This window comes from Hemicordylus capensis, chromosome 1 (genome assembly GCF_027244095.1).
Source record: "Hemicordylus capensis ecotype Gifberg chromosome 1, rHemCap1.1.pri, whole genome shotgun sequence".
In the NCBI taxonomy this organism is placed as follows: domain Eukaryota; kingdom Metazoa; phylum Chordata; class Lepidosauria; order Squamata; family Cordylidae; genus Hemicordylus; species Hemicordylus capensis.
In genome coordinates, this window is record NC_069657.1 from 254301757 (window position 1) to 254320132 (window position 18376).

General features: G+C 43.9%; 1 long non-coding RNA gene across 4 annotated transcripts in view; it reads left to right on the forward strand.

The window, feature by feature from the left end:
- The window catches only part of LOC128339700 (uncharacterized), a 56844-nt gene that overhangs the window by 31681 nt on the left and 6787 nt on the right, over positions 1 to 18376 (forward strand). For 2 of the 4 annotated variants that reach the window (XR_008313175.1, XR_008313174.1), the window contains exons 1-4: positions 1671 to 1784; positions 11636 to 11733; positions 16500 to 16626; positions 17389 to 17544. This is a non-coding gene — a long non-coding RNA (uncharacterized LOC128339700). Of the gene's footprint in view, positions 1 to 1661; positions 1785 to 11635; positions 11734 to 16499; positions 16627 to 17388; positions 17545 to 18376 lie in introns of those variants that run through there. The other 2 variants (XR_008313176.1, XR_008313177.1) reach the window with 2 other exon arrangements.

Sequence of the window (18376 nt, forward strand, 5' to 3'; positions counted from 1 at the left end):
CAGTTAATTTCAGGTAAGTCAGAATAAAGCAAGATCAGTCAGTTCAGATATCATGATCAATCTTGGTTTATTCTAACCTAAATTGGAAGTAGATGCTGTACAGGTAGGGGAAGTGTGGACTCTGCAGGCTTGGGGACAGCACAGGGGAACCAGGCTTTAAATGGGGTTCTGTGTGACATGATCTGAACTGATCCATAATCAGTATGGTGTAGCCAATAGCAAAGACTAGAGCAACACAGGTTCAAATCCCTGCTCTGTCAGGAACTTGAATGGATGACTCTGGGTGAGTTATCATCTCTCTGTGCCTTGTGCACTGGAGCTTCTTCACTGCACTCATAAAACACTCATGAATGTGATGGAAAGGTACTGGTGCAGACACAGCCTTTAACCACACTAGTTAATCATTGTTTCTTGGTTTGGAATTTTGGATCCTAAAGTTTTAATTTTAAAGCAGGGTGGGCATAGGGGAGTATGGGGCCCTTGCACCTCCCTTGGCTAACAGTTTTACCTAACTACAGGGGGACATGATTTGGATAAAACTGGAGTGACTCTTGGGATCAGGCTTGTGGATTATCACGGTTCCCTCTGCCTTCCCCAACCTCATAAATGGAGCACTGCTCTCGGGGCTTTCTGGCTTCCATGCCCTAGACAACCTTTTGTTGTTGGGTGAGGCCACCTGGTTCTTCTTCTACATCCCAGACTATTGATCTTCAGCCAGCCACCTCTAGCCTATCTACTTCCCAGATATCTATCTGCCTTCAGGCTTGAGCACCTGATGAAGATCCTACACATGAAAAGAATTGCATGGTGATAGGCATTTTAGAAACTGTCGAAACATATAAAGGTCATTCACACAACTTTAGGAGCTGGGGCTGTCAGATATCCCACAAAGTACCATGCAAGCAGTGTGGTGCACTAGGATATCTCCCAGCTGCGGGGCCAATCCTCCCCTCCGGTCTATGGTAAGGATGACTGCCAGCCGCCCGAGCACCCACACAACTGTGGATTCTCCTACCTGCACACCCTCCTACCTCACGTTTAGCCTGAGTACAAAAACTGGGCTACCCAGGGAAGGAGTGCTGGGATTGGGAGTGATCCTGGCACTTCTCAAAATCAACCCTACAAGGGCTAGCACTGTCCTACCCAGGGTAGGGCTGATAGTGAGAACAACCTCATTAAGTGGGGAAATGATCCAATGAAGAGTATTAAACTGGGAGAGAGTTCTAAAGAACACCTCTAATCCAAAGAATGTAACTACCCATCAAACTACCTTAATTCTCTGTCAATGCCCCCTTTCCTTGTTTCCTGTAGAGGAGGCAGCACTTTGTTCTCATTGACAATGCATAGTGTGCCTTGCATGAAACAGGTATAATCCATCTCCCAAATACTCCCACTACCCTTATTTCATGGGCAGAACTACCATTAGGCAAGGGGAGACAGTTGTCTGGGGGCCCCACTGCCTTGGGGGCCCCCCAGAGACACCTCACATGACTCCCCATTGCCCCCTGCCCAGCCCCAAGGCTCCTCAGCCACTTGCCATGTTTGCCTTCTCTCCTGCTTGTCCTCCTGGCCAGCAATTGAAGCGGCAGGCAAGCTGCAAAGAGCTGCTTTTCTCCCCGCCTCTCAGCTGATCAGTGGATGGGCGGGGCTTCCAGGGAGGCCTCCCTGAAGCCTGAACTGGAGTAGGCTTGCAGGGAGGGCCCAAGCAAGCAAGAAAGGAGGCAGGCAGAGTGGCCACCACAGCTCTCTGCAGCAGACCCTCTGCCCAGCCCAGCATTTGCCAGGTAGAATATGAACTCCTTTTTGTGGTCACCCCCACCCCCAATCATATATAGGGATCTGCTTGCCATACGGCTTTGATATGTGGGTGGGGAGAGACTGAGAAGTCTCTGAATATTTAATTGAAAACAGATTGGGAAATTTGCAGGCTTAAAAAACTATCTAAAAAGTCCTATAAGTGGCTTGTTTCATGGCAGAAAATTACAAAAACTTCTGGAAGAAACAGTATTATATTTATTTTATTCATTCATTCATTCATTCATTCATTTATAAATGCACTTATGTTCAAGTTGTTTTGCAACCCAGAAGGTCTGTGTGAGAACTGTGAAGCATGTCTTGTGCTTTTATTTTATTTTATTTTTCTTGTGTGTGAACTGCTCCCCAATAACTCGCTGGGACTTCAGGGTCAATCTGGCCAACATGTGAATGCAGCACCTCCATTCCAGAGGAGAGGTGTGTTAAAGGGCTTTAAAAGCCTCCTGTGAAAAACCTCCTGCAATCAAACTTTACTGAATTTGTTCAGAATTCTGAGAAAACAGACATAGGCTCACACTGCATGGTTGAAAGTCTCCTTGGCTAATCTGCAGTGAGGGAGCCATTTTAATAATTAGTGTTTCTAGTGTGTTCTAGGCATTAAAAGCAGCACAAATATATAGTACTCAGTGTCTATCACTATATATTGTGAAGTGTGCATGTGTGTATTCAGTGAATTGTATTTCCAGGCAGCATACTTATTTTGAAATATCAGAATTAAATCCTTGAGGGCCTGGGGTGTGCGGAGGTCCTGGACTTTGTGGGCGGGGGGGGGGGCATTTTAAAATCTTTTCTCTGGACGCACTCCAACCTTGCTACATCCCTGCCTTATTTGGTCTATTAAAGCTATTTTACAAACAAGGAGCATTGCCATGAATGTTTGTGATCTTTGATTTTTTTCAACCTTCAAGGAGAAGTAGGAAGAGTTTTAAATGCTAGTGTAGAAAATTGACCACCCCCCACCCGGTTCTATGAAATTGACTTAAGTTCATTCATAAGAGTATCTCTGTTTAAAACCACCCCCCAAAACCAAAAGTATTTCTTTTAAATGCTGCATTAAGAAAACTTGGAAGCCAAACTATTCCTTGATATGAAAGCACATTTAAACAAAAAAAAATATTTTTAAATAACCTTTTAAAATGGTATTTCTGGCCATGTCATTTTGCCGAAGCACCATTTTTAAAAATAAAATATGTTTCTAATCGCATATTATATTTTACTCACCCACACTAGGGGAATGAAACACAAGTGTTCTCAGGGACATTTTCTTTTTCCTTTCCTTCCAGGAAAGGAAAAGATTTATTAACCCCACTGGTGCTGATCTTTCAGAAATCTGCTGACTGGAGTCTATGGCAATATAACTCCAGACAAATTGCAGATCTGAATTATAAAATGATGAGTCACAGTTTTGTGCAATTTCTTATGGAGCAGCAGCATAGCTGTTGCTAAAGCAATAAGTATTAGCAAGCTCATGACTTTATAATACAGGAAAGAAGAAGAAATCTACCTCAGCTTGAAAGAAAGTGTTGCAAATGAACATGTAAGCCATGTGATCTACCTTTCAACTATAAGAAAAGATACTCTGTGGACCTCAACACCCATGACTATAGCACTATTCAGACAGTTGTAGAGAAGCCTGCTGTAAGCCTGTACAACAGACAGTCAGAAAGTCCTGCCCCCAGCACATCTTCAGGTGCATCAGTCATCCTGCTTGCCACCTGCTCTCTGCATGCTCAGGGCATTCGAGTGAAGAGGTGAATGCCTAAGTGTGATTGCTTCCATGATCAGCAGGCTGGATCACCAGGTTGGAGTGCCCAGCCTTCTGATTAGCAGGGCGGCTCAACTTCAGCCCTCCTGCAGCTGTTGACCTCCCATAACTATTGGCGACTGTGGCTAGGGATTATGGGAGTTGTAGTCCAGAAACAGCTGGGGGACCTAAGCTGAGCAGGCCTGGATTATGGAAATGACAGCGATCAGATGGATGCTCTAAACATGTAGAGAGCCAGTGGCAGGGTTACTGATGCACCTGCAGGCATGCTGGGGGTGGACTTCCAATTCCCTTTGCCTGCTGTCCATGTTAATAGTGAGCTTCTCTTCAAACTTCTGAATAGGCCTAAAATATTTCTTGAAAAATCTCCTGGACATGAGAACTTACAGCCACAAGCCAACGTGATCTCTATGTACTGTATCTTGCATGCAATTGACATCTGGAGCTGAGCTCATCATCCGGTTTTGACAATGAGGACATGGAATAGTCCAGTTTGGCTCTTGCACTGCATTATGTGAAGGTAGATGTGGGTCAGTCAAGATAGAGGTAGGACAGTAAGAGAGCGGTTAGAAAATATCACATTCCACATGTGGTCACTGTTGGAATGGCTGCTCCATCTTTTTGGGAGGCCCACTCACACTAGTGGCTCACACACTAGTGGCTAAGAGTTGTATAAGCTATGGATGCCCATGTTAAACAAATCACTCCCAGCCTTCGTCCCCATTTACAATATGGGTATTAAAATACTGACCTACCTCACAGGATTACTGTAAGGATTACAGTGATAATGTATGTGGAGCTCTGAGAAGAACTCTGTAAATATTACTATATTGGGAGAACCAACCCTTTTTCTTACAGTGCAGTTTCTGCCATCTGTTGGTTTTTACTCCTCGTGACTGAGCTAAGAGCAGAACAGGATTCTAATGTCATCTCTTTCTAATGTGTTTGCAAGTATGTTGCGAGACGTCTTTTTTAAAAAAGCCCTGCATGCTATTCTCTGTAAAAGGGGGGGGGTTGGTTTCTAAAGGGGGGGGACCAACCCTAATGGCTCGACAGCCATTTAAACAAAAGCATGACCAAATAAATAGTGCAACAGCTTTAAGATATAAACAAGAAAGGTGAACTTTGTTCACATTGTGTCTCCAGCTGTTTTGTGTAAGGAGTCAGTACACCACAGCTGGGATGATGAGCTCTAAATCCTGGGAAGAATGACTATTTTTAACCTCAACTTAAGCAGAAAGAAGGAAAAAAAAACAGCCCATAATGGTGAGAGATAACAGGTGGAAGCCTTGCTTTGCCATTGTGCCTGGAGGGCAAAATCTGGCAGGCAGAAGTTGCTTCAGAACAAAAGCCATGGCATCTGCTGTTCACTGTACTTCTTAAGTCCATCCCTATTTATTCAGCATCACTGACAACATCCTTACTGCAGTATTTTATGCTGCTTTTATGTTCTTTTAAAATCATTCTCATGGCCAATAGACATTGTGATGAGGTTTAAAGGAACCGTTGGACCTAAAGGATGGGACAGGAAGTCCATTTCTGTGTAACAGCACTAAGCATTTATACAGTGCTTTCCAATGTTCACATACACTTTGCATGTTGCCAAGCCTTACAACAAGGTGGGTCAACAGTTCTCTCTAAGACACGCACACAGAAGTTTTTTGGTGTCCACTCTGTTAATTTTAGATCGCACTCAGGTTGAATCAGGAAGGCCCCCCTCCGAATACACATGAGCACACACTGCCTTGATACTGCCGCCCAGAACAAAACAAATTTTGCAAAACTAATCTCATAGATGAAAAAAATTAGAGGGAACACTGGTCAGTAATATTAAATCCAGATTGCAGATGGAGAGGACTCAGGCACAGTGGTTTGCCCAAGGCTCTGTTGAAGTCATGGCCAAACTGGGGACTTGCTGATTTATAGCTGAGTCTCCTGGCCACTACAGTAAACCATGCCAGCTCTGTGAGTCTTCTAATAGAGTTAAAGAGCCGTAAGAAGCATTATTTTGTTAAGGGATGCATTTCCGCAATCACAGTGCATTTACAGAGTATATGGGGGAGTCCTCTGAAATATTTGTGCTCTACAACTCTTGGGCAATTCTAGTCAGAATTTCAAATGCAATGGAGCAGCTGTGTCCCTGCAGCTGCTTGAAGCACACACACACTTTGTTAATCAGGATGTAAGCCTATATTTTAAAAGTGAAATTATCAAGAGTGAGGCTTCATACTAAAGAACATCTGATTGTTCCATTTCTGCAGTGGAAAGCTGAGGAACCATGAATATATGTCATCTAAGAAATGGCTAGGCTTGTACATTCAGACCATTCAAGGTACTTTCTAAATTGCTAGGATCCAACTGTATCAATGCAAAGCTTTTTAAGAAGCATTCCAGAAAGCACAAACACACTAACTCGGAAGGCTCACAAGCAAGAGATGCTGATTATTATGGATTCAAGTTGGCATTGTTTTTCTTAAGAACATTTTTATATTGCTTTTCAACAAAAGGTTTTTTAACAAAAGGTGTTACAGAAAAAGAAATGAGGAAAAGAATGAGAACATGGTTCCCTGTTCTACAGACGTGCCTAATCTAAAAAGAAACCCAACAGACACACCAGCAACAGCCACTGGAGGGTCCCTGTGCTGGATTGTACAAGGACAATTGCTCTCCCCCTTTTAAATATAAGAGCATCACCACTTCAAAAGGTGCCTCTTTCTTCCTTTTCCCAGTTAGCAGGCATCACAAAGCTGAAAGATACCAACCATTTAGAGACTTTATTGCAGCCTCTGAGGTGCTTCACACGAGCAGTGTGAAGTGCCGAGAGGAGGTCTGCAGGGAGAGTGGTTTGACCTGCTCTCCCTGCATTATCACTCACCCGTCGCCGGGAGGGTGGATCATCCACCCAGACGAGCGGCAGCTTGTCTCCAGAAGTGTGTCCACCATGACTGCAAGCAGCTGTGGCAGACGCACAATCAATTGACCGGGTGTTTGGGTTCACTAACCTGGGTTAAGCAGTGGGCTACATAAACAGGCTCGCCACACGGCTCCCAGTGGTTCAAATGCACAGCAGAAACCGGGCTGGGCTCCCTTAGCCCGGTTTCTGCTGCGCGTGTGAATAGCTTCTCTAAAATCTATTTATATTGTGGGTGTGGGGGTTAGAGTGTAATCACATAAAATTGACTCATATTCTCCTAATACATGGAGATGAAGAATGCTCAGCCAGGTGCTCTCAGAAGCTGCCTTTAAGTTCCAGCTTTCAGATACACCTTAAATTATGAATTGCATTTTTTCCACTGGCTGACATCTGGACTAATGTGCACACTGTTATTCAGAGGGACTACGGCATTGCTTGCATTCCAGAACCACTCTGAGATCAGAAACATCCCTGAAGGTCACATCACAGGAGGACTGGGGGAGCTTCATGCCCCCATTATAATTAGGATATCTGTCACTATACCTGTATATCTTAATTTCAGATTGCATTCAATAAATGCATCCCCAGCACATCTTCAGTGGTGGCTGCTGGTGTCTGTCTAATGTTTGTTTTTTAGATTGTGAGCCCTTTGAGGACAGGGAGACACTTTATTTATATCTATGTAAACATAAGAACAGCCCTGCTGGATCAGGCCCAAGGCCCATCTAGTCCAGCATCCTGTTTCGCACAGTGGCCCACCAGCTGCTGCTGGAAGCCACAGGCAGGAGTCGAGGGCATGCCCTCTCTCCTGCCGTTACTCCCTTGCAACTGGTACTCAGAGGCATCCTGCCATAAGAACATGGTCCTGCCATAAGAACATACCACTTCGGGAACTTTTGTTGAAAAGCGGTATATAAATATTCATCATATTCATATAAATGAAAATAAATTGTGGCATTATGTACTCCTCTAAGCTTTCTCAGAAAGCTTTGTTGGTTTTCCCACACAGGGAAACCATGTTCACCTTGAGGCAATTCTGAGAAGATGTGGGAGGCTGGCATGTATAAATACACTTCTTGTGCAAGTAGTTATACTGGCACAGTTGAGCCAGTATAATTAAGATGAGGAGGGATTTCAACATTCCACCATTTGTTGTAAACCGCCCAGAGACGTAAATTTTGGGTGGTATAAAATATGTCAAATAAATAAATAAATAAATAACTTTGAACATACTTTACAATCAAAAGTATCCATCCAATCCCCATGAAATTGTGCACACATCAATTAGAGGACAGAGATACCACTCCTCCAGATTTGGTGCAAATCCATTGCATACTGCTGGAGATACAGCAGTTTAGGTTTTTAACTTCTAAAAAGAGGGGTTCAAAGTGTTGGTGAAATGTTTTCACCCCAGAAAATGTGTGTGTGTATGTGTATGTGTGTGTGTGTATTTGCATCCCCCCAAAATTCAGACTGGTGCCTTTTGCTGGTTTGAAAAACATCTACTTATTTTTGAGTAATTGTTGTTTGAAATCCCCATAATAATAGGGGAAATAACTAAGGGAAAGTCAGCTAAGAGCATAACTGAGTCTGCCCTTGAGAATTCTGAAGCCAAGTTTGGGAGAGGCAAATCCGGGCAATTTTTAGCAAGTGACTTCCTAATTCTGGTAAGTGCCTGATAAGGACAGTCTAGTACTCTGGTACTTGTTCAGTTAAACAACCATTCTTCCCCCTCCCTTTCCTTTCATGCGCATTCGTTTTCTTGCTCTGCCCCCTTTCTCTCACCCCCACCAAAGGGGGGCGGGAAGCTAAGCAGGGTCTGCCCTGGTTGCATATGAGACTAGAAGTGTGAGCACTGTAAGATATTCCGCTTAGGGGATGGGGCTGCTCTGGGAAGAGCAGAAGTTCTTTCCTGGCTTCTCCAAGATACCGTTGAGATAGCGTCTTTCTGGTGCAGACTGCTCTTGAAAATGGAGATTCTACATCAGAGCCAAACTGCCAGTGATTCACTTGGCCGTACTTAAGAAACAGAGTCTCCATATACACAGGCAGTTTGGCTCTCATGTAGAACCTCCATGTCCAAGGACAGTCAACCACAATAATAGTTTGTTGGTATTGGGTGGGAATAGTTTTTGGGATTTGTTACTAACTGAACTTACTCTGTCTGGCTCCCAGAACCTTTCCTGTTTACTGCTTCTTCCCCATGCTTGGAAATTGCATTTTGGCTATGCTCAGGAGCTGCACTGCAATGTGAGCTCCCAGTTTGTTATACGTGGGGAGAAGTCGCTTAGTTGGCAGTGGACTAGTCACCCCTAGATTTGGCTACCAGCAATGCAAATTGGAAAGGGGATTAGATCCACACTCCCTCTTTCTAGAAGGGGCCCCCGGCTAAGCAGAATCCAGGACTAGCTATTGCGAGTTAACTGACATGCGAGGTCATTTTGGACTTGGAATTAACTCTAAAAACTCTCCCACCCTCTCACAAGAGAGAGAACACCTGTTGCAAATGAAGCAATTTGTCCAGGAAGGGAAAGCAGATAAAGACAAGTGCAGCAGCAGACTCCCTCACAATAAGGATGAGCCAGTGATGTAACAGGGTGCCTTTTGATAGAATTATTGGGAGAGTCCATGCCAGCACAGGATACCTTTTTGATGCACCTGCACACACTGTCTCACCCAGGAAGGACGATCAATAACAGCATTCTGAGGCAAGTCCACCTGAACAACTTTAGACAGCAAAGCATGATCACAGAAAGGTGCCCCTGAGGCACATTTTGGGATATAAGTATCCCTAACTTCATGACCCAGTGTGGACCTTTGTGCTTTACACTGTGGACTCTAACTGCAAGTCATCTTTGTGCTCCCCTTGGGCTTTACACTGGGGATTCCACTGCTACAAGTATTCTCCCCTCCACTGAAATCACTACCTGCCTGGCCAATTTGCTGCCCTCACGCCAAGGCTCAGCTCATTGTGCCTGGTTTTAGATTGGTCCCCCTGCCAATCTATCCAGCTGGCCTCATGTCTGAACTCTCCTCGCGAGGAACCCCATTAACTCCTTCAATTCTCCTTCACCTCCTTCTTCAACTCTTCAATTCAACTCTTCAACTCTTCAAGTCCCCAGATGGATGCCAATCTCCAGCTGCCCGAGTCGGGTCTTTGTGAGGGCAGATGATATATTATTTATTTATCATATTTCTAGACCACCTGATATGTATATCTCTAGATGGTGTACAAAATTTAAAATGTTAAAATGTTACAAATTAAAATACATAAAAAGACAATAGAATAAAATAGATATTAAAACAAGTTTTAAAATTATTTTAAAAATTATCATTTTTATTTTTTAAAAAATAATATGCTTTCTGGAAGCATATAGCTGAGCACAGGGAGAAAGAGGATGCTTGGCTGGAGTATAAATACCTTTTCCAGCAGCATTTTGCAGTGGCATATAAGATGGTGGCAGACTGCCTTTGAACACAGAGGTTTTAACTTAAAGGTATACTGCCTAAGAATGGGAAGGCTCCACTTAACCAGCATGGTTAATCTCTTCCCCATAGTGTCTAATCAGATTTCCTTTTTTAAAATGCCTGGAAGTTCAGTAATCCAAAAACCTTCGGTTTAAGATGAGAGTTAATATGCTTTACATTTTCTCTCATGTTCTAAAAAGAAAGGAAATTGTAAGTTAAGGTGGCCATCTTAACTTCCACACCATATAAGCTGTAAATAGGGATGTGCAAACAGGTTTGGGTGTTCAAGGTTTGGGGGTTTGGTTCGGGGGGGTTGATGGTTCAGGGTAAAACCGAACCCCCCTGGTTCGGTCTGGACCTAGTCTGACACACACACACCCTGAAATTTGGGGGTTTGTGGACCAAAAATTCTTTTAAAAAAACATTTATTTATTTATTTTTACCTTGTACTTTTTACCTTGAGGGAGTTCCTGGAGGCAGTGTGTGTGGGGGGGGTGTCCATGGAGGTTCCCCCTCCCCCCGCTGACCTTCTAAATCACCCCCTCGCCCAGTTTGGACACTCTTCAGCTGGTTTTTGGCCTCCACCCAGCGGCCCAGTGGCCATGTTGGGGGCTGGGCACCTGCACACATGGCCTCTACATCATACTTTGGACACCTTATGCAAAGACCCAGCTCCCTTGAGAAGTCCATAATGGTAGAAGAAATTGAAGGAAAGAGAAGAAGAGGATGATCAGCAGCAAGGTGGATGGACTCAATTATGACAGCAATGAATGCACCACTGAGAGACCTTAAAGGCCAAGTTGAAGACAGGTCATCCTGGAGAGAATCCACCTATGTGGTCGCTAAGAGTCAACATCAACTTGATGGCACTTAATCAGTCAGTCACACAAGTGACGTAGCCTCTGAGCATAGACAGAGTAGCTTTCTTCCCTTTAAGCCTCAGGCCTCCACTTAATTGTTAATGGCTGATAGAATAATGGCTTACTCAAAGTAGTCTCATTGAAATTAAAAGGACATTAGGCATTCATTAACATGTTCTTTTAATTTCAGTAGGATAACTTTGAGTAATGTTCCTCATTATGTCAGTCACTATCTCCTTCTTGTGGTATTCTCTACAAAGTGGAAGAGGATGGATTATTGGTATTTCTGTTTTAAAATACACTAACAGATCTTATGCCCTGTGGGATGCTTTGGCTAATGTCAGATTCTTTGAGAACAATCTGTTTGCTGGGCCTGGGTAGGGTGGTGGCAGGTTTACCTCACATTTTTACATTGCTTTCCACTCACATTTTTAAAAGGACCTTTCCATTATTCTCCCCTCCCCCAACACCATTTTTCATTCATTCATTCATTCATTCATTCATTCATTCAATTTCTATACCGCCCTTCCAAAAATGGCCCAGGGCAGTTTACACGGAGAAATAACAAATAAATAAGATGGATCCCTGTCTCCAAAGGGCTCAAAATCTAAAAAGAAGCATAAGACAGACACCAGCAACAGTCACTGGAGGTACTGTGCTGGGGGTGGATAGGGCCAGTTACTCTCCTCCTGCTAAATAAAGAGAATCACCACATTAAAACATTCCACTTTGCCCAGTTAGCAGGGGTTGTTTTATTCCCTTATTATATGGAAACAAGTCCCACTGAGTTTAATGGAATTTACTTCCTTCTAGATGTGCATGCACAGTGCTCAGCTACATGCTTCCAGAAAGCTCCAAAGAAGTACAGCAAAGAAATCCCAGAAACCATTCATCAGAGGCATCTCTAGGAGGTAATTAGGGAAACTGCACCTGTTAAATGTCTGCCTGGATGCATCCCTCCCCAGCCCTATGAGTACAATGAGTAAATGAAACCTCATTTCTAAAGCTATTACCATATACCAGACTTTACAAAGTCTTTACATTTACCCTGTATATGGCATGGAAATTAAGATGGGCACCTTAACTTGAAATGTCTATTCTTTTTAGAGCACAAGTGAAAATGTAAAGCATCTTAACTCTCATCTTAAACCAAAGGTTTTTGGATTACAGAATCTACTCATGTGAACAGGGTAACACAAAAGCAGCAAAACCATGAAAGATTACATGCCCCCTTCTGTAAACTCAAACACTGTAAATTTCCAATTTTCAGATGGGAGCAGGCAGCCTTGCATGGGCAGTATTTTGTGCAAGTTGACCTCAGCGGCAGAATTCTGAGAGTTAAGAATCAGTTTATGCCATGATCCTGTTCACGTTTAACAGAATATATATAGAGACAACAGGTGCAGACTACATGTTAAGGGCCACATACCTGCTTTTGCTGTAGCATGAACAGGGGAATTCTGATCAGTAGGGAAAAAATAGGCTGTAATTAATAATATCAGCCCATACATTGGGGATGGTTGACACATTCAATGGCAATCTTCTGTTGGTGGACCTAAACATTAGTAGACATGAGCCTGCCACCAAAACAATTCTTCCCATCTCCCTTCTTATGCCTTTGCCATGACATCATCATGGCATGAATTGCCCTGCCCCCGTAAGGAGCAGCCAATGGAATGGAATGGGAGATGAGGAACTGGAAGTATTATGTCCTCACCACACACTGAGTGTTTCTAGATCAGGGATACACAAATTTGGCTCTCCTGCAGATGTTGAACTACAACTACCATCATTCCTGACCACCGGCTACTGGGCCTGGGGATCATAGAAGGTATAGTCCATGCTAGAGGGCAGAAGTTGTGCAGCCCTTTCCTGGATATTTCAAGGGAGAGGACATTGATGGTGACGGGTGGGTTAAGTGCCTGTCAGAAGAATAGTTCACCCTCCAGCACCATCCCTATTGCTGGACCCCTGTGGTAACTTGAAGAAAAAGCATATACTCAAATAATTCAAAGTAAAGAGCTGCTCCTCACCCACCATCATCAGTCAATACTTATTTTAAAAAGCATCTATATCTATATCTGAGCAGTTCCCCATGGGTTCATTTCCATTTATGTTCAGGATGGGAGCAGTAATGTGAAACAGACCATTAATTTTCTTTCAGAAATCCTAACATGCAGGACAAAATGCACACTGCCCCAAAGTGCATCCTGCCTTTCTGTGCCCCTCCTCCATTATTTTTTCTGGTGCTGCTACAGGGAAGGACACACGGAGCTTTCTTTGCACACCCTTGGCTTTCCAGCTTTTGTTGGACTGCAGCTACAACTTCTACTCAGCCACAGTGGCCGAACAGCTGGAACAGCTGGAGGGTCAAAGTTGTGGAGCCCTGGTTTAATCAACCTAGTCTGAGGAAGAGTAATTTAATTCCACCAAATTGAAAGTTTTTCCAAGCAACTCTTCTAGACAAATTTGCATGAAAAGTGTGAAATTGGTAAACTAGTGTTAAATCAGGAAGGACTGAGCAAATGGGGCATATGCACTTACAAATATACAAATGTAGTCCCTGTTATATGGTGGAAGGGTTGACACAGCCTCAGTATGTGTACAGGATTATTTCCTGTTTTAGCTAGTGTGTCAGCTGGTCATTAGTGTCTTGAGAATATCCCATGGTGGCAGCAGAATGTAAATGTACCATTAAAGAAAATTTTATAAGGCACATTTTCTGTCTGAATGTGAACTGCTACAAAATAATGGCTCGTTGACATCTGGGACTATGAAGGCTTGAACAAATTTGCCCTAATGCCTCTTCCTGTTGTTGGCAATGTAAACAAAACAAAGCCAGCAATGCATGTATAGTTGGTATTCCTGAAAACTTGAAGGTTCTGGACTCAAACATTAGGCAAGAGCTTGGAATTTTTTGGAAACTGTACTATAAGGTTCATTAGTTATTGTCTTGGGATATCTGGGAGCTATGAACTCCAAACAGTAATTTAATTAGCATACCATATATGAATGATTGCCAAGATCTTAATTGAACAATACTAGAAGAAAATAGGAGGACTCTACATAGCACAATGGGAAACAATGGCCATATGCACATGTAATGTAGAACTGAGGGATAATAATAATAATAATAATTCAATTTCTATACCGCCCTTCCAAAAATGTCTCAGGGCGGTTTACACAGAGAAATAATAAATAAATAAGATGGATCCCTGTCCCCAAAGAGCTCACAATCTAAAAGAAACATAAGATAGACACCAGCAACAGTCACTGGAAGTTCTGTGCTGGGGGTGGAGAGGGCCAGTTACTCTCCACCTGCTAAATAAAGAGAATCACCACGTTAAAAGGTGCCTCTTTGCCAAGTTAGCAGGGGTGTACAATGGTCCTCCTTCCACCGCACCATGTTCAGACATAATTGCCAGGACCTGAACTGTAGTCAGGGAGATTGCAGAGAGGAGTGGGAACTGGCTTCCAGGGGAACTGGCTGCTGGGCTTCCTCCTTTAGTGACAAGGCTGCCTCCAGTTCAGTGTTTGGATGTAAGGACACCGGCCCGAACTCAAACTTCAGGTAGGAGCAGTGAATCTCACAACATCCTGAGGGTTCAAATTGGAGTTTGGGTAGGGAAACCAAGGCCGCATTTGCATGTAACATGCAACTGGAGGTTGATGAACCCACAGTTTCAACTTGAAACTGTGAATCACATCACAGAGGTTCATCCAACTGTGGTTCGGCAGCCTCTGGTTTCAGGGCAGGGTGGCCTCTCCCTGCTCATGGCTGCTGAGGCCATATCCCAGGGAGCCGCATGCTGCTCACATTGCCAGACTGAGGGCAGGGCATCAGTGCATCATCTGGGTGAGCAGAAGACTGCTGGGACTGCATAGCTGCTTGTAGCACCTTGGCAGCCACACAAAAGTAGAGGCCGTGGGCTACCAAACTCCTGTGGTCATGCAACTGGCAATTGGGGAGGTGTATGTAATGGGCTGCCCACCTCATGCACACTCATGCAGGACTGGACATGTGTTGGTGTGGCCAGGCTACCACTTAGCTCAATATAGGATAGGGCCAGATGCAGGGACATTGCCAACATGCCCTCAAGGCCCCATCAAGAATATATACTGCAGACAATCCCTGACAGCACAGCAGAGCACATCAAACAAAGGGGCAGCTGCAGGTCAGTAGATACTACCAATGGGGTGGATATTTATGACAGATTCATTGAGTGCACGTAGGGAGGAACAAGGCAGGGGCACGGGTATGGCTAAGGGTGGCCTTGGAGGGCCCCTGTCTCAACTTCTGTGCCCTGTTCCTGGGGCAGAGAAGCTTCCTCTTATGCAGCAACCCCTCATCCAAGCATCCCTGCTGGTTCTGAAGTTAATAAACAACCGTAACAACTGAGAGGCACATGCATGGGGAGGACAATGGGAGGTGCAGTGGCTGGGTGAAGGGGGTCTCCTCCCCCATCCCAGTCTTAACACCCACACTCAGATACACTCCAATATAGAATGAATCCAGGGGAGGGACAGTGTATTGAAAATAAACTGTACACCATCATGATGGCAGCCCGCTGGAATCCAGCTGCCCTCATATTGGCCAGGTAGCACTTTGACAGCAGAGGACGAATTTCAGAATGTTGCAAGAGGAGCACAGCAATGGCCACCTGTGCCCCTAGCTTTTAACAGCAGCAAAGTGTTTTGATCGACATTGGAAGAGAAGTGCCCTTGCTGTGGGTGCTTTGGCACCCCATGCCTGCCACCTTCCATCTGCTTGGGTCCCTGAAAATAAGGACTGCTGTTTGTGCACACCTGTGGAGCAGGTAACACCTTTCCTGTATCAGGCTGCCTATGTTGGTTGTGGGCAGGACAATGGCACATGTTGCCCTGTGAGTGGCATTGTTGTGTTAGGGACAAAATGAAACAGGAGTTTTTGTGGAACACCATAATCCATTAGTGGTGGGCCTGCTGGGGTGCAGTGTTGTGCTGTGTTGTGTGCGCCTGTGTTTCTGCACAGATGGAACAGTGAGACATGTGCAGCTGCCTCCCCACTGTTCACCATCCCAGTTCCCCTTGATAGCTGTAGAAAGCTGGCAAAACACAAAACGGGTTTTTTGTGTTTAAACTCGCCGAATGCATCACTGTTGCTAAGCAGAATGGGGAAGAGAGAGGGGGATGGAGAGGGTGTGGTGCTTTGGCTGAGAGGTGGCCATTGAGAGCTGTGGCGTGGATAGAACTACTGTGTCCATGGGTGGGTCTGGTCTCTCTATTATTGCGGTTCCAAAATTGTCATGAAACCGCCATTATAGTAGCATATGTGTTTGGACATAATGCTTCGGCAGCCAAACCTCAGATCTTGGCAATGTACCTTATTGCATACTGAAGGTTCAAACTGGAGTTTGGCAAGGCAAACCGCAGGTGGCTTTCTGCTTCAAACCTCAATTGCACAAATATGGATGTAATGGAGTTCCAACCTCTGCCCTGTTTACCTCCGGTTTTGCGTTATGTCCAAATTCATCCCTTGGGTCGCTTTTTGAATGGAACAGAGGGTCTATGCATTTAGATGTACAAGAAATCCAACCTGTGCCCCGTTTATCTCCAGTTTCCTGTTACATGTGAATGTGACGAATTAGAGCTAGTCGCTTTTGAAATGTTTCATGTTTGCTTACCTTGTATGTATTAGAGAAAATAGAAGGATGTCTATGGAGGGAAATACTTAACTGACTGTCAAGGAAGGAAACTTTACGGATCTTCCCTGCCTCTGAAAGCGCTCTGTGTCTTTAAAAAAATATGAATCTTGCAGCCCTCAGGTACATAACTGATATATTTATTATTGCCTTAAAATTAAAACAGTTTTAAGAGTGAATTTAAAAAGATTTAAGAGACGAAATACAGAAGAACAAAATTGAAAGTTTTCAATATTCTTAATTTTCAATATTCTTTGTATTTATAGAAAAATGTTTAAATTTACCCAGAATGCACACTTCACATAATGTACTTTGTGTGCAGAGTACCTCTGTTTTTCCTTTCTGTTTTAGTAGACATTTGGCTTGCTGGGTAATAGTTTTTCTCTTTGTTTGTTTGTTTCTTCTTTTCTTTTGCTTGACTCCCTGCTGCTATCCTGTTATCAGCTGTTGTTACATAATACACACACTGGGTATTCCTATTTGAGGCAGAAAGATTATAAATTTTTGAATTGTTCAATGGTGTAATTTTAATTTTTGCTATATCTCCTACTGCTTTTATTGTTTTATTATTAAATTTGTGTTTAAGCTTAAAATATCCCCCCCCAGCTGCTCAGAGTCACAGTGGAAAAGCAGCATCTATATCCTATAAATAAATAAAAATAAACAAATATAAATGTGTGTACAATAAAGAAAATAAAACACTGGAGACAAGTATAGTCTCCCCATCTGCTTCTCTGTGAGACTGACTCACAGCCCAGTTGCTACTATTCTGCATTGCAGTGAGAGCATTCACTTGAGGGAGGACCCCTCTGGGCTTCATCTTGAAGCATTTAACAATCCTTCTTCATTAGTATGTGATGCTCTTTCTGCTTCAATCAAATGTAGTGTCGGTGTTAAAGGCCCAGCAAGGAGTGGTTTGCTGTGAGGCAATGTGAAGCAAAGGAGTAGGAATGTATACGAACCAGGTTGGCGGCCTTGTTACGGATCTCTGAACCGGTTCGAAGGACTGGAGTTTTCCAACAAAGTATGAGAATTCAGCAGGTAGGAGAGGTCAATATGCTAATTATAGATAGAAACCTCAAAGACCTTGTGGAGTGCCTGTCTCCTCTTGCATTGCTCTTACAACTGGTTGTCCTCAAAGATTTTAATAAGTCTGCATGCGCACTGGGCACTTCCAGTCCGATGTGCACCGGGGCGGCAAAAAGGTACACTACCGCACTGCGGGACTGTTTTTAAACATGGCTCCGGTGGGGAAAATGTTGCTGGAAGGGGAGGAGCACCCTCCCTGCTCTTTAAAGGTAACCCCCACCCCCCCACCATCAAACCAGCCGCCAGCAGTTCCGTACACATCCCTACAAAGGAGGTCTTCCTTTGAAGTGATTGCCCTTGCTACAATCTATGTGCACAGACAGAAGCAGTGGCCTGGCACTGAGCAAATATGGTGTGGAGGTTGCAGCTGAGGGCAATAACGAGCACTTCCACCCATGATGGTCCACAACATTTTGATCTCTGAAATAAAGCATCACATGGTGCTCCTCCTTTCCTTTCCTTTCCATTCCCTTTCATTTTCTACGTACAGTGGTCCCTCGACTTACGTAAATAATCCATTCCGAACGCACGTGCGGAGGTCGAAATTTTCGTAAGTCGAGGAGCGCACCACGGAAGTCTCAAAACACTCGTAATTCGAGGAAGCCGCATCTAAACATTCGTAGGTCGAGTAAGCTGATTCTAAACCGGCAACTACTTCCGGTCTTTTTTGTCGCTCGTAACTTGAAAAAAACGTAAGTTGAGTAGTTCGTAGGTCGAGGGATTACTGTATTAAAATTCACAACCTCAGCTCTTTCCTCCTTTCAGGAAGCCCCCTTCCTTCTTT